This window comes from Lynx rufus, unplaced genomic scaffold (genome assembly GCF_022079265.1).
Source record: "Lynx rufus isolate CCGP_SWC_20201006 ecotype Redwood Valley unplaced genomic scaffold, mLynRuf1.p SCAF_4, whole genome shotgun sequence".
NCBI classification, from domain to species: Eukaryota; Metazoa; Chordata; class Mammalia; order Carnivora; family Felidae; genus Lynx; species Lynx rufus.
In genome coordinates this window covers 55,458,707-55,473,409 of record NW_025814856.1, presented here as the reverse complement: position 1 = coordinate 55,473,409, position 14,703 = coordinate 55,458,707, and the positions used below count along the sequence as shown (strand labels likewise).

Here is a 14,703-nt window from a genome sequence, read left to right as displayed (position 1 = left end):
TTGCTGCCCTGAGAATTATAATATACGTATCTGACTTTTTAGAATCTACTTAGAATTAATAAAGTACCACTTTATGTAAATTCTCAGAACTGGGACACCGTGTGGGTTCATTATGACCCCACTGCTGTCTTATGTGGTACACATACATGGAGTGAAACAGCCACTAACCTGTGTTATAAATTTTGCTTTAAACAGCCCTTGTATATTTTAATGAAAATCTAGGAAGAAATAAGAGGTCGTATTTTCTACTTATCTTGCTATTTACCTTTTCTGGGCTTTACTTTAATTCCTGAAGTACTGGCTTTCCCTCTGGATCATTTCCCTTCAGGATGAACTACGTTAGCCTTTCTCATTGAGCAGATTGGCCGGCACATACTTCTTTGAGTTTTACTTCAATTGAGAATTAATTCATTTTACTCTTATTCCTGAAGGAAAATTTTTTTTGGATATAGAACAGGTTTGGGAGGGTTTTTTGAGGGGGGGGTTGGCACCACTTAAAGATATTTTTCCACTGTTTTTTTGACATTTGTTATTTCTGATGAGAAATCCATGGTCATCCAAATCATTGTTTCCCAATATGGAATGTATCTTTTATCTCTTACTGTTTTCAAGAGACTTTCTTACTGGGGCGTCTGATAGGCTCAGTCGCTAGCGCATGTTCCGTTGACCTGTATGTCTGTTTTTGTGCCAGTACCATACTGTCTTGATGATTAGAGCTTTGTAATATAGCTTGAAGTCCAGGATTGTGATGCCTCCTGCTTTGGTTTTCTTTTTCAGGATTGCTTTGGGTATTTGGCGTCTTTTCTGGTTCCATACACATTTTAGGGTTGTTTGTTCTAGCTCTGTGAAGAGTGCCGGTGTTATTTTGTTAGGGATTGTGTTGAACACATAGATTGCCTTGGGTAGTATTGACATGTTAACAGTATTCTCCCAATCCATGAGCATGGAATATTTTTCCTTTGTTTGTGCGTGTCTTCTTCAATTTCTTTCATAAGTTTTCCATAGTTTTCAATGTATAGATATTTCACCTCTTTGGTTCGGTTTATTCCTAGGTATTTTATGGGGTTTGGTGCAATTGTAAATGGGATCGATTCCTTGATTTCTCTTTCTGCTGCTTCATTATTAGTGTATGGAAATGCAACCAATTTCTGTGCATTGATTTTATATCCTGTGACTCTGCTGAATTTATGGATCAGTTCTAGCAGTTTTTTGGTGCAATCTTTTGGGTTTTCCATATAGAGTATCCTGTTGTCTGTGAAGAGTGAAAGTTTGACTTCCTCCTTGCCAGTTTGGATGACTTTTATTCCTTTGTATTGTCTGATGGCTGAGGCTAAGACTTCTAATACTGTGTTGAGTAACAGTGGTGAGAGTGGACATCCCTGTTCTGTTCCTGACATTGGGGGGAAAGCTCTCAGGTTTTCCCCATTGAGGATGATGTTAAAGTTGGGTCTTTCGCATAAGGCTTTTACGATCTGGAGGCATGATCCTTCTATCCCTACTTTATTGAGGGTTTTTATCAATAAAGGGCACTGTATTTTGTCAAATGCTTTCTCTGCATCTATGGAAAGGATTGTGTGGTTCTTATTCTTTGTTTTATTAATGTGATGTATCACATTGATTGATTTGCGGATATTGAACCAGTCCTGCATCCCAGATATAAATCCCACTTGATCGTGGTGAATAATTCTTTTAATGTATTGTTGGATCTGGTTGGCTAGTACCTTATTGAGAATTTTTGCATCCATGTTCATTACAGAAATTGGTCTGTAGTTCTCCTCTTTAGTGGGTTCTTTGTCTGGTTTTGGAATCAAGACAATGCTGGCCTCATAGAATGAGTTTGGAAGTTTTCCTTCTGTTTCTATTTTTTGGAACAGCTTCAGAAGAATAGGTGTTAACTCTTCATTAAATGTTTGGTAGAATTCCCCTGGAAAGCCATCCGTCCCTGGACTCTTGTTTGTTAGGAGATTTTTAATAACTGAATCAATTTCTTTACTCATTATGAGTCTATTCAGATTTTCTATTTCTTCCTGTTTCAGTTTTGGTAGTTTATATGGTTCTAGGAATTTGTCCATTTCTTCCAGATTGCCCAATTTATTGGCTTATAATTGCTCATAATATTCTCTTATTATTGTTTGTATTTCTGCAGTGGTGGTTGTAATCTCTCCTCTTTCATTCTTGATTTTATTTATTTGGGTCCTTTCCTTTTTCTTTTTGATCAGACTTGCTAGGGGTTTATCCATTTTGTTAATTCTTTCCAAGAACCAGCTTTTAGATTCATTGATCTGTTTTACTGGGTTTTGGGTTTTTTTGGGGGGGGGGATTCTATATTGTTTATTTCTGCTCTAATTTTTATTATTTCTCTTCTTCTGCTGGCTTTGGGGTTTCTTTGCTGCTCTGTTTCTAGTTCCTTTAGGTGTGAGGTTAGATCCTGTATTTGGTATTTTTCTTGCTTCTTGAGAGATTCCTGGATTGCAATGTGTTTTCCTCTTAGGACTGCCTTTGCTGCATCCCAGATGGTTTGGACTGTCATGTTTTCGTTTTCATTTACTTCCATATATTTTAAAATTTCCTGGTTGACCCATTAATTCTTCAGTAGGATGTTAATTTCCATGTATTTGCAGGCTTTCCAAATTTTTTCTTGTGGTTGATTTCAAGTTTCATAGGGTTGTGATCTGAAAATATACATGGTATGATCTCAGTCCTTTTATATTTGTTGAAGGCTGTTTTGTGACCCAGTATGGGATCTGTTTTGAATAATATTCCATGTGCATTTGAGAAGAATGTGTATTCTGCTTTTGGATGAAAAGACCTGAATATATCTGTTAAGTCCATCTGATCCAATGTGTCATTCAGAGCCGTTATTTCCTTACTGATTTTCTGACGAGATGATCTATCCATTGTTGTAAGTGGAGCGTTAAAGTCTCCTACAATTACAGTATTGTTATGTATAGATTTATTTATGTTTGTGATTAATTGATTCATATATTTGTGTTCCTTCATGTTAGGAGCATAAACATTTACAATTGTTATCTCTTCTTGATGGATAGACACTTTAATTATGATATAATGCCCTTTTTCATCTCTTGTTACAGTCTTTGTTTTAAAATCTAGTTTGTCTGATATAAGCATGGCTATTCCAGCTTTCTTTTGACTTCCAGTAGCATGATAGATGGCTCTCTATCCCTTCACTTTCAATCTGCAGGTGTCCTCAGGTCTAAAATTAGTCTTTTATAGGCAACATATAGATTGCTTTTGATTGGGGCATTTAGTCCATTCGCGTTCAGAGTGATTATTGAAAGATACGGATTTAGTGTCATTGTGTTATCTGTAGGTTTCATGCTTGTGGTGATGTCTCTGGTCCTTTGTAGTCTTTGATGCTTTCCACTCCCAGAATCCCCCTTGGGGTCTCCCACAGGGCTCGTTCAGTAGTCATGCATTCCTTTAGGGTTTTTTTTTGTCTGGGAAACTTTTAATCTGTCCTTCTATTTTGAATGACAGTCTTGCTGGATAAAAGGATTCTTGGCTGCATATTTTTCCTATTCAGCGCATTGAATATTTCCTGCCACTCTCTTCTGGCCTGCCAAGTTTCAGTGGACAGGTCTGCTACTACCCTTATGTGTTTACCTTTGTAGGTTATGGCCTGTTTGTCCCTAGCTGCTTTCAGAATTCTCTCTTTATCTTTGTATTTCAACCTCCAACTCTTGATTTTGGCTCAGGTCATGATCTCAGCATCATCGTGAGCTACTTGTCAGGCACAGTGCTGAGTGTGGAGCCTGCTTGGGATTCTTTCTCTCCCTCTTTCTCTGCCCCTCCCCCACTCGTGTACACTCTCTCTCTCAAAAATAAATAAATAGACTTTTAAAAAAGAAAATATAGAATTTTATAAATAGGTAACATTATAAAAGTGATCAAGTAGCAAGTTTCAATCATATGCATTAGGGTGAAGGACTCCCATTATTTTCAGTGTTATTAAGGGGACTACAGTCCTACAAATAGAAATGATTAAGGAAGGAAAGGCAGGAGTGTGTAGTTGCCATGAACTTGCACTAATATTCAAGAAATCATGGTTGAGGTCGTCATTGCTTTAAAACCACTGGATCCTGGGGGCACCTGGGTGACTCGGTTAAATGGCCAACTCTTGATCTCCACTTAGGTCATGATCTTACAATCGTGAGATCAAGCCCCAACTCGGAGCTCTATGTGCAGCATGGAGCCTGCTCGAGATTCTCTCTCTCCCTCTCCCTCTGCTCCTCCTCCACTCATGTGTGTGCTCTCTTGCTCTCTCTCAAAAAAAGAAAAAAGAAAAGAAGAAGAAGAATCATGAGAAGAGTAATTATTTCTCCAAATTAAAGAAACATTAAAATCCCAGAGGCACTACATCACAAATACAGAGTTGTCAAACCTCAGGAACTCAAATGGTCCTACATGACAATTGGTTTCCCTGATCAACCAAACAGTGGTGAAATAAGAGCAGTATGTCTTTTTTGCTAAACTGATTTCACTTTTATTTATCACCAAAATCTTTGTATTTCAGTAACAAGAAAGGAGATCAGTTCACGTTTACCTCTTCAAAATAAATGCATAAGGTAAAGTTTGAAAAAATAACTTAAAACCCAAACATAGCGATCAGAGTCGTAAATTTTCTTCCTAATGAAATGTGTTCTGGCATATCCATAAATGGAAGGGGTAGAGGAATTTGTTAAATGAATATGAACTAATTTGTAGAGAAAAGATAAATGGACCCAAATAGTCTTTCTCCTCACAAATTTTTGGGAGATAGTGTTCTTAAACAAGCAGAAGAGACATCTATCATCATCACTTTGTTTTCTTTATTTTTAATTAGTTGCAACCTTACTTCCAGTGTCCTGTGATTTGAAATTTCCTAACTGTTAGGGCACAAGCTTAAGTGCTGATGCCATTAATTTGAAATCTGTGAAATTAAAACTGGGGCAAGAAAGGTTTCGTGAGAAAATACTGGTGGATATCGTATAGTTCTATGAGGTTAAACTTGCTTTGTAAAACAATTTTTTGAACAAAGAACCTTATTTCCCAATAAAGAATCTAAGTTTTCTTAATTACACAAATTATAGAAGACACTTATTAAATAATAGTTCTAGTTGACTCATGGAGAGACGTCAACTGAGTAATTAAGAACCAGACCTGATGCCCAACCTCCTCCTGTAGGTTGAAACCCAGGCGGTGCCCAGATGCCCGCTTACCACTCTTCTCTCGTGGACCCTGACACCAAACTCATTGGAAACATGGCACTGTTGCCTATCAGAAGTCAGTTCAAAGGACCTGCCCCTAGAGAGACAAAAGATACAGATACTGTAGATGAAACCATTTATTACTTCTTCTTCCAAAACTATGAGATTAAGAATGAAGCTGATAGAACCTTGATATATATAACTGTCTGCATTTCTGAGTGTCTAAAGAAACTCCAAAAGTGCAATTCCAAAATCCAAAGTGAGAAAGAAATTATATATGCTGGGATTCACTAATTTTCCCACTCCTGGAGAGCCTGGTTTTCCACTTAATGCAATTTATGCCAAACCTGCAAACAAACAGGATGATGAGGTGATGAGGGCCTGTTATGGCAGCTGAAACAAGAGATGTGACTGAGACTTTGTGAGAAAGTTTTGGACCCTCAGCACGTGGTGGATTTGCTTGTGAAGAGACAGTTCATGAACGAGAGTCTTTCAGGACCTGGACAATAAAAGGAGCCTGGGCAGACACTTTTCCACAGCCATGGGCAGCATTTTACAGCAAGATGAACACATTTCTTTGCCTTTATTTGATAAATTTTTTACAGAAGAGAGAAGAGAGTGTGTCTTCGCTTGAAGAGCTCTTTATCAAGAATTTGGGTGGGGGAGGGAAGAATGGATTGTCGAAGGGTAATTGGAAATTTTCTGCAGTATTGAATTGGTGCTTAATAAGAACAAGTAATAATAAAGACATTTCTGACATTCCAAATAAATAAATAAATAAATAAATAAAAGACCAGACCTGAAACGTGCCCTTTCAAGATGAGTATGAATATGAATTAGTAAGGTTTTAGTTTAAAATGAGTCGATAATATAATAATATGTACCTTCTGAACTGATACAGGAAATAAATGAAAGCCATTTTATTCCGAGAAATGAATGGTCGCAGTGCACAGCAGAGAAAATAGTCCTCTGAGCTGTGGGAGATGTTTAGAGCTGGATGGCTCATCAGAGGCTACCAGAAACTTCCCTATTACACCCAATTTGCCCACTTCCACCACCTACCCGGGCACTGATTCTAAGTCTGGGGAAGTTTTTCACACTTATCTGGGTGGACATGTAGGGTGACCTGTGCACACTGGAAGAATCTGCACAGTTTAAATATTTTTCTAATATTTTTTTACTGTTTATTTATTTTAGAGACAGAGAGACAGAGCACAAGTGGGGTCAGGGCAGAGAGAGAGGGAGACAGAATCTGAAACAAGCTCCAGCCTCTGAGCTGTCAGCGCAGAGCCCAATGTGGGGCTCGAACTCACAATCCGTGAGATCATGACTTGAGCCGAAGTTGGACACTCAACCAACTGAGCCACCCAGGCGCCCCAAGAATCTGCACAGTTTAAAGGCAAGGATGTCATTAGCTCATCTTTCTACAGGCCTGTCATCTCAGTGTCTATAGAAAGGTGACAGGGACAGGATGGGGGAGGGCAGAACCATGGGGTCCCCAGTGGAAACATTTTCCCTGTCTCTTAACTCTACTTGATTCTCTCCTGGGAAGAGCTGAGCTCAAAACTTTCCCAATCACTTCCCTTGCCACATCTGCATGGAGAGATCAGAAGAGAACACAATCATGGTAGAACTTACTAAGTTTTCTCATTTCAGTCTTAAAATCAAGTTAGTACAGTCTCACGTCAGACTTTGCAATACCACTACTTTGGTAAGAGATTCCTTGCACCTCCCGTGAGTTCAGAGTGGCTGTGAGCATCCTGTCTCTACAGTGTGATGGACACCCTCATCCCTAGGTCGATTCTCAGATGAAACTCATGGTTTCTAGGTAGCATTGCTCATGCATCCCATGATTTCCATGCTTCATACAAGTCCTCAACTTAAATTAGGTATAAAAATATCCCTCATGGCAACAGGTGAAGGCAGCAAAACCCATTTGGAGCCGATTGGTTTTCATTTTCCAGGAATCCCTGCAGTGGCCCCACATTGGGTTATAAACATGCATCCCCTGCATATTGGTGACCCCAGATTTTTGGGGGGATGGAACAGGTGCCTGCAAAGAGCTGGGAACCTTCTGCATTCTGTGACTGAGGTACTGAGAAATCCAGGTTCTGATCCCTCTGAGACCACCGGTGAGAAACACATCATGATGGAACAGTGTGGTGCTGACCAGAGGGTTTTCTGGCAGTAAAGCCATTGCAGACTTTCATAAGGACATCCCTGTAAAAGCAGAATCCTTTCACGATATGATCTTGAGTGATTCTCACATTTTTTTCCCCAATTAAATTCATTAGAAAGGGAATCAGAAAGAAGACAAAAGTTTCTGTACATTCAAAGAAGTTTAAAGAGAGGAAAATAAGATGCTCTGGGTGGGGAGGTGGGGGGGGGGATTTATTCCTACCCAGACTAAATGTAGACCATTGCTATTTAGTAAATCAAGGTTTCATTTAAAAAGTGCCCTAAACGTTAACAGGTCTTTCATGGATGTGGACTAATCCAGACCATGTAGGATCCATCCTCAGGTCTGCATTTGCTGCCCTGATCAGAAATATGGAAACTTGGGGCGCCTGGGTGGCTGTCAGTTGAATGGCCAACTCTTGATGTCAGTTCAGATCATGATCCCAGGTTCGTGGGATTGAGCCCCACAGCAGGCTATGCACTGAGTGTAGAGCCTGCTTAAGATTTTTTTCCCTCTCTCTCTCTCCCTCTACCCCTCTCCCCATCTCATGCACTCTCTCGCTCTCTCTCTCTTTCTCACACAAAATTTGTTAATGAAATAGGAAAGTGTTCTCTGTGACTGCTAAGCAGACATTCCAAGCAAGAGTGGAAAGCTGTGGGGGGGTGGTGATCACAGATGCCAACGGCCGAGGTCTCTCCTCCAGTAGTGTCAGATGAGCATCAGCTAGCAAATACATCCGCCAACTAAGTTTGGCTTTTTTGTGGACATGCTTTCAATTTCCTCGGATAAATCCGCACGTAGATGCTGAGTAAAAGGGTGTTCGTTTGACTCAGCAAGAAACTGCAAAAACTTTCCAAGTGTCACTCATTGTACCATTTTGTGTTCTTCCCAGAAATATGTGAGACTTCTAGTTGATTAATATCCTTGCCACATTTTTGTTGTTTGGTTCTTAACTTTAAATATCCCAGCGAATGTGTAGTGGAATATCACTGGAGTACTTACTGCAGTCTCTAAAGACGAAGTGAGCAATTCTTCCTGTGTTTATTTTGTGTTGTCTAGTGTTTATTGTCCAGACATCTTGCTTTGTGAAATGTCTGCTTATGTCTTTTGCCAATGTTAATGGTTTGTTTATCTTTTTGTTATCGAGTTGTAGTTGTTAAAGAATCTGGATACAAGTATTTGGCTGATAAATATTGTTCACATATTTTCTTTCAGTATATGGCTTTCCTATTAATATTTGAAATTTTGACTTATGATAAATAAGAGTAGTCTTTGCAAAGTCTAATTATCATTTTTTCTGTTATGGTAATTGCTTTCTGTGTCCTGAGAAATCTTTGCCTACACAACATTGCAAATATGGTCTGATGTTTTCTCCAAAAGACTTTTTAGTTCAGCTGATTTAGTTTTGAAGACTGTGACTATCCTGAGTTAATTTTCATCTGTAGTGTAAGGTTCTGGTCAACATTCATTTTTCTTTTTTTCAAAAAAAAATTTTGTTTAATATTTATTTACTTTTGAGAGAGAGAGAGAGAGAGAGAGAGAGAGAGAGAGAGAGAACACAAGTGGGGGAGGAGCAGAGAGAGAGGGAGACACAGAATCCGAAGCAGGCTTCAGGCTCTGAGCTGTCAGCCCAGAGCCCAACGTGGGGCTCGAACCCACGAACCGTGAGGTCATGACCTGAGCCGAAGCCGGACGTTTAACCGACTGAGCCACCCAGGTTCCCCTCCATGTAGATTTTAGATGAAGCTTATTAATGTATGTGGAAAAGACTGCTAAGATTATGATTGCATCGAATCTCTAAACTAATTTGAGAACAAAAATTTAGGCAATTTTGTGTCTTCTGATCTATGACTATGGGGTATCTCACCATTTATTTTGGTCCTTAAAAATATCTCTAAACAAGTTTTATAGATTTCAGTGTATAGATTTTCCAGGTTTTGTTAAAATAATTCCTAAGTGTGTCATCTTTCTTTAATGGCACTTTCAAAGGTTATGATTTTTTTTTCAACGTTTATTTATTTTTGGGGCAGAGAGAGACAGAGCATGAACGGGAGAGGGGCAGAGAGAGAGGGAGACACAGAATTGGAAACAGGCTCCAGGCTCTGAGCCATCAGCCCAGAGCCCGATGCGGGGCTCGAACTCATGGACCGCGAGATCGTGACCTGGCTGAAGTCGGACGCCCAACCGACTGCGCCACCCAGGCGCCCCAAAGGTTATGATTTTTTATATGTATTGCTGGATTCTGTGTTCTAAATTATTTTTACAATTTTTTTGCCTATAGTCATGAGGAATTTTGTTTCTGTTTTTTTGTTTGTTTGTTTGTTTGTTTGTTTGGAATGTTCTTGGTTTTGTATCAAGGTAATGCTTGCCTTAAATAAAACAAGTTGAGAATGTGCCCTACTCTTCTATTTTCTGGAAGATATTTTATTACATTTGCATTATTTCTTCCTTAAATATTTGGTATGGTTAACCACTAACTGCATCTTAGAGGAATTTTCCTTCGTGGGAATGTTTTCATTGTTAATTCAATTCCTTTGATAGCCATGGGCTAGTCAACTTATACATTTCTTCTCGAGTGACCTGTGGTAATTTGTGTCTTTAAAAACATTTGTCCATTTGTTTTAAAGTTGTCAAATCTGTCACAATAAAATTTTTCCAGCTAGTCTCTAAATTAGTTTTTTAAAACAAGTTTATTGGGGCACCTGGCTGGCTCAGTCAGAAGAGCACACAACTCTTGATCTCAGGGTCTTGAGTTCAAGCCCCATGTTAGGTGCAGAGATTACTAAAAAAAAAATAAAGAACACTTTAAAGGAAGTTTATTGATTTTCATAGTGGCTGAATCAATTTACATCCCCACTAAGAGTGTACAAATGTTCCCTTTCCTACACATCCTGACAACACTTACTTCTCATCTTCTTGATGATAGCCATTCTAACAGGTGCAAGGGGATATTTTCTTGTGGTTTTGATTGGCATTTCTCTGATGATTAGTGATGTTGAGTGTCCCAGGGGGAGGAATCTCATTTAGCACCTAGTTTAAGGCTGACTGGGAGCCAGACTCTCAGACAGCAGCTTTTAAAGTATGCAAATATATATAATCCTGTGAAGTCAACTATATACAGTCCTGTGTTATCTTCTTGTTGAGTATTAAGGATTCTCGTACATTTCGGTTCCAAGTCCCTTTTTATGTTATTTGAAAATGGTGTGGCTTATTTTTCATTCACTTAACAGTATCATTCAGAGATCACAAGTGTTTAAGTTTGGTAAAGTCTAACTTAATTTTTTTTTCTTTTATGGATTACACTTTTGGTGTTGAATCTGAAACCTCATCACCAAACCCAAGGTCATCACATTTTCCCCTGTGTTGTATTCCCAAAGCTCTGTATTTTTTACTTATGTATTTAGGTCTGTGATCCATTTTCAGTTAACTTTTGTGAAGGTGTAAGGTCTGTGTCTAAATTAATTGTTGGCATATGAATGTCCACTTGTTCCTGTATCAAATTTTGAAAACACTGTTCTTTCTTCATTGGATTGCCTTGTTCCTTTGTCAAAAAAATCAGTCGGCTGTATTTTTGTTGGTCTCGTTCTGGGCTCCCAATTCTTTCCCATGAAACTATTTGTCAATTCTTTCACCATGCCATCATGATTATTTAGATTTATAGTAAGACTTGAAATTGGATAGTGTCAGCCTTAGTTCCTCTGCAGTATTTTTATGTTTATTCTGGATCTTTTAAAAATTTCCATATAGGCTTTAGAATCAATTTGTCAATATCCACTAAGTACGTAGCTGGGATTTTGACTGGGTTTATTTTGAATGGAAACATCAAGTTGGGAACAATTGGCATCTTGGTGATATCGAGTCTTCGTATCCATCCACCTGGACTCTTCATTTATTGAGATCTTCTCTGATTTATTTTTATCAGTGTATTGTAGAATTTCTCAAATAGATCCTGTACATATATTTTCTAGATTTATACTTAAGTATTTCTTTCTTGTGTGCCAAGGTAATGTGGCTTTAATTTCAAATTTCATTGTTCATTGGTGATATATAGGGAAACCATTGACTTTTGTCTGTTAACCCTGTATTCTGCAATCATGCTTGAATCAGTTGTTAGTTATGGGAGGTTTTTTTGTTGATTCTGTGGCACGTTCTACTCAAACAATTCTGTCATCTGCAAAGACAATTTAGTTTCTTCCTTCCCAATCTGTATACCTTTTATTGCCTTTCCATGTATTTGTTATTTCGTGTTATTGCATTAGTTAGGATTTCTAGCATGATGCTGAATAGAGGTTGTGAAAGGAACATTTTACCTTATTCCTGATTGTACAGGGAAGACATCTAATTTCTCACCATTACTATGATGGTAACTGTATGTGTTTTGTAGCTGCTGTTTATCAGAAGGAAGAAGTATCCCTCTATTGCTACTTTGTTGAGAGCTTTTATCATGAATGGGTGTTGGAATTTGTCAAATGCTTTTCCTGCATCCATTGATACAATTACATGTTGTTTTCCTCTGGCCTGTTGATATGATGGTTTGTGTTTATTGATTTTCTTTTCTTTTAAACATTTTATTTAAATCCAAGTTAGTTAACATATAGTGTATTAATGGTTTCAGGAGTAGAATTTAGTGACTCATCACTTACGTGTGATACCCAGCGCTCATCCCAACAAGTACCATCCTTAGTGCCTGTCACCCATTTAGCCCATCCCCCCTGTTTCTTGATTTTCAAATGTGAAGCAACTTTGCACACCTGGAATGAATCCCATTTGGTCATGGTGTATAAATCGTTTTACACTTTGTTGGATTTGATTTGCTCATCTTTTCTTGAAGATTTTCGCATCTATATTTATAAGACGTATTGTTCTGTAGCTTCCTTTCTTATAATATCTTTATCTGGCTTTGGTATTAGGGTAATTCTGTCTCATAGAATGAGTTAGAAACCCTTCCCTCTGCTTTTATTTTCTGGAAGATATTGTGAAGAATTGGTATATACTGGTATAATTTCTTCCTTAAGTGTTTGGTAAAATTCACCAGTGAAATGATCCAGACCTGTTGCTTTCTTCTTTGTGGAGCATTTTAGTTATTGATTCAATTTATTTAATAGATGGGGACCCATTCAGATTATGTTTCTCTTCGTGTGGGTTTTGGTGGTTCCTGTCTTTGAAGGAATTAGTCCATTTCATTTCGGTTATCAAATTTACAAGTTTAGAGTTGTTCATAATATTCTTTTATATACCTAGATCAGTAGCGATGACTTCTCTTTCATTTATGGTAAGAGATTTATCAATTTTATCGATCATTTCAAAGAACCAGATTTTGGTTACATTGATTTTCTGTATTGATTTTTCTATTTCAATTTCATTTGGTTTATGCTCTAACTTATTATTTCTGTACTTCTGCTTGCTTTGAGTTTAATTGGCTCATTATTTTCAAATTCCTTAAGATGGAACCTTAGATTATTGGTTTTTACTTCTTTCTTCTTTTCCAATATATGCCTTCAGTGTTTTGAATTCCCCTGTTGGCACTTATTTCACTGCATACCACAAATTTTGATGAGTTGTATTTTCATTTTTGTTTAGTCCTATTTAACTTTTTGAGATTTCTATTTTGAACCATGTGTTATTTACAAGTAGTTGTTTAATCTCCAAATAATTGGGAGTTTCCCACTATCTTTCTGCTATTGGCTTCTAGTTTAATTACATCAGAGCTCTGGAGCATGTATTGTATGACATCTCTTGTTAAAATTGATTAAGATGTGTTTAATGGGCCAGGATGTGCTCTGTCTTTGTGAATGTTCCATGTGAACTTGAGAGAATGTATACTCTGCCCTTGTTGAATAAAGTAGTCTATAGACATCAATTATGTGTAGTTGATTGTTGATGTTGCTGAGTTTAACTGTGTCCTTTCTTATTTCCTGCTTGCTGGATTTGCCCATTTCTGATTTAAGGGCATCAAAGTCTCCGGTTATAATAATGGATTCATCTGTTTCTCTTCTCAGTTCTACCAATTATGGATCATATACATTGATGCCCTGTTGTTAGCCACACATACATTAAGGATCATTATGTCTTCTTGGAGTATTTTATAAAAATCAGTCAAGTCAAGGTGACTAATGTGTCATTCAAAACTTTGCTTTTCTTGCTAATTTTTTTGGTCTTAAATAATTCTATGAATAACTGGAAAGTTAAAAAATCTGTAATTGTGGATTTGTCAACATTTTCCTTTTGTGTTGTCATTATTTCTTTATGTATTTTAGAGTTCTGTAAATAGTTGTACACATAGTATTACTATGTCTTCTTGAATTGTTTTAACCCTTTTATCATTATGAAATACCCCATTTTATCTGCAAACAGAATAACATCTCAGACATCATGCTTGCTATTTGTAAGGTGTCTCTTTCCCATGTAGCAGCCAGTTATTTGTTTGTTTTTTTTTAGTTTTTTTAATGTTTATTTTTGAGAGGGAGAGAGAGAAAGAGAGAGAGAGAGCGAGGGAGCAACAGAGAGGGAGACATAGAATCCGAAACAAGCTCCAGGCTCTGAGGTGTCAGCACAGAACCCGACCCGGGAATCCATCACCAGAGCGGTGAGATCATGACCTGAGCCAAACTACCACTGTGAGTTTTGATGCAGTTTCAAAAACAATGTACATGGAAAAGGCCATAAAAATACTCCTCCATTTCCCATGACATATCTATATAACAAATTTTCTCCTTATACTTTAGCCATGATACTATTCCGTAAAAGATTGCAGAGAGTAATATACAAAGGAATCCAGCTCTTTTCTCTTAAGTCAGACATTAAGGAGATTGGTAAATATGTAAAATAAGGCCATCTTCTCAGTAGATTTGTTTCTGTTTAGAAAAATATATCTATCTTTATTAAAATACCTTCTAATTAACATAATGTTTTCTAAAATCTTTTATTGTTTAGTGAATTAATATAAAATATTTTTAGAATCACTCAGTCTAATTTCTAAAAAATTAAGTCTTTAACATAACCTATGCGAACAAAAGCTCTTTGGTATCATTAATAAGTTGTAAGTGTGGAAAGAGTTCTTATGACCAAAAAGTTCAGAAACTACCACTCTAGGGATTATAATATGTATCCTTAACCTATCCCATATTCTAAGGTAATATTTAATGTAAGTGTATGTGTATATGTATATATATAAAATGTAAAACTTTTGCATTACACTTCCTTTTATCCCATTTATGTCCTTTGTCCTATATTTTAGTTGTACAAATGTTATAAATCCCACAATGTATTACTGTATTATTATTTTTTCTTTAGTTACTTAAGAAATTAAGAAAGGAG

At 37.3% G+C, this 14,703-nt stretch overlaps 1 pseudogene; it reads left to right on the top strand.

Annotated features, from left to right (window-relative positions):
* Window positions 1–5,207: 5,207 nt before the first annotated feature.
* On the top strand, window positions 5,208–5,717 carry LOC124524835 (actin-related protein 2/3 complex subunit 3-like; annotated as a pseudogene).
* Window positions 5,718–14,703: the final 8,986 nt, after the last annotated feature.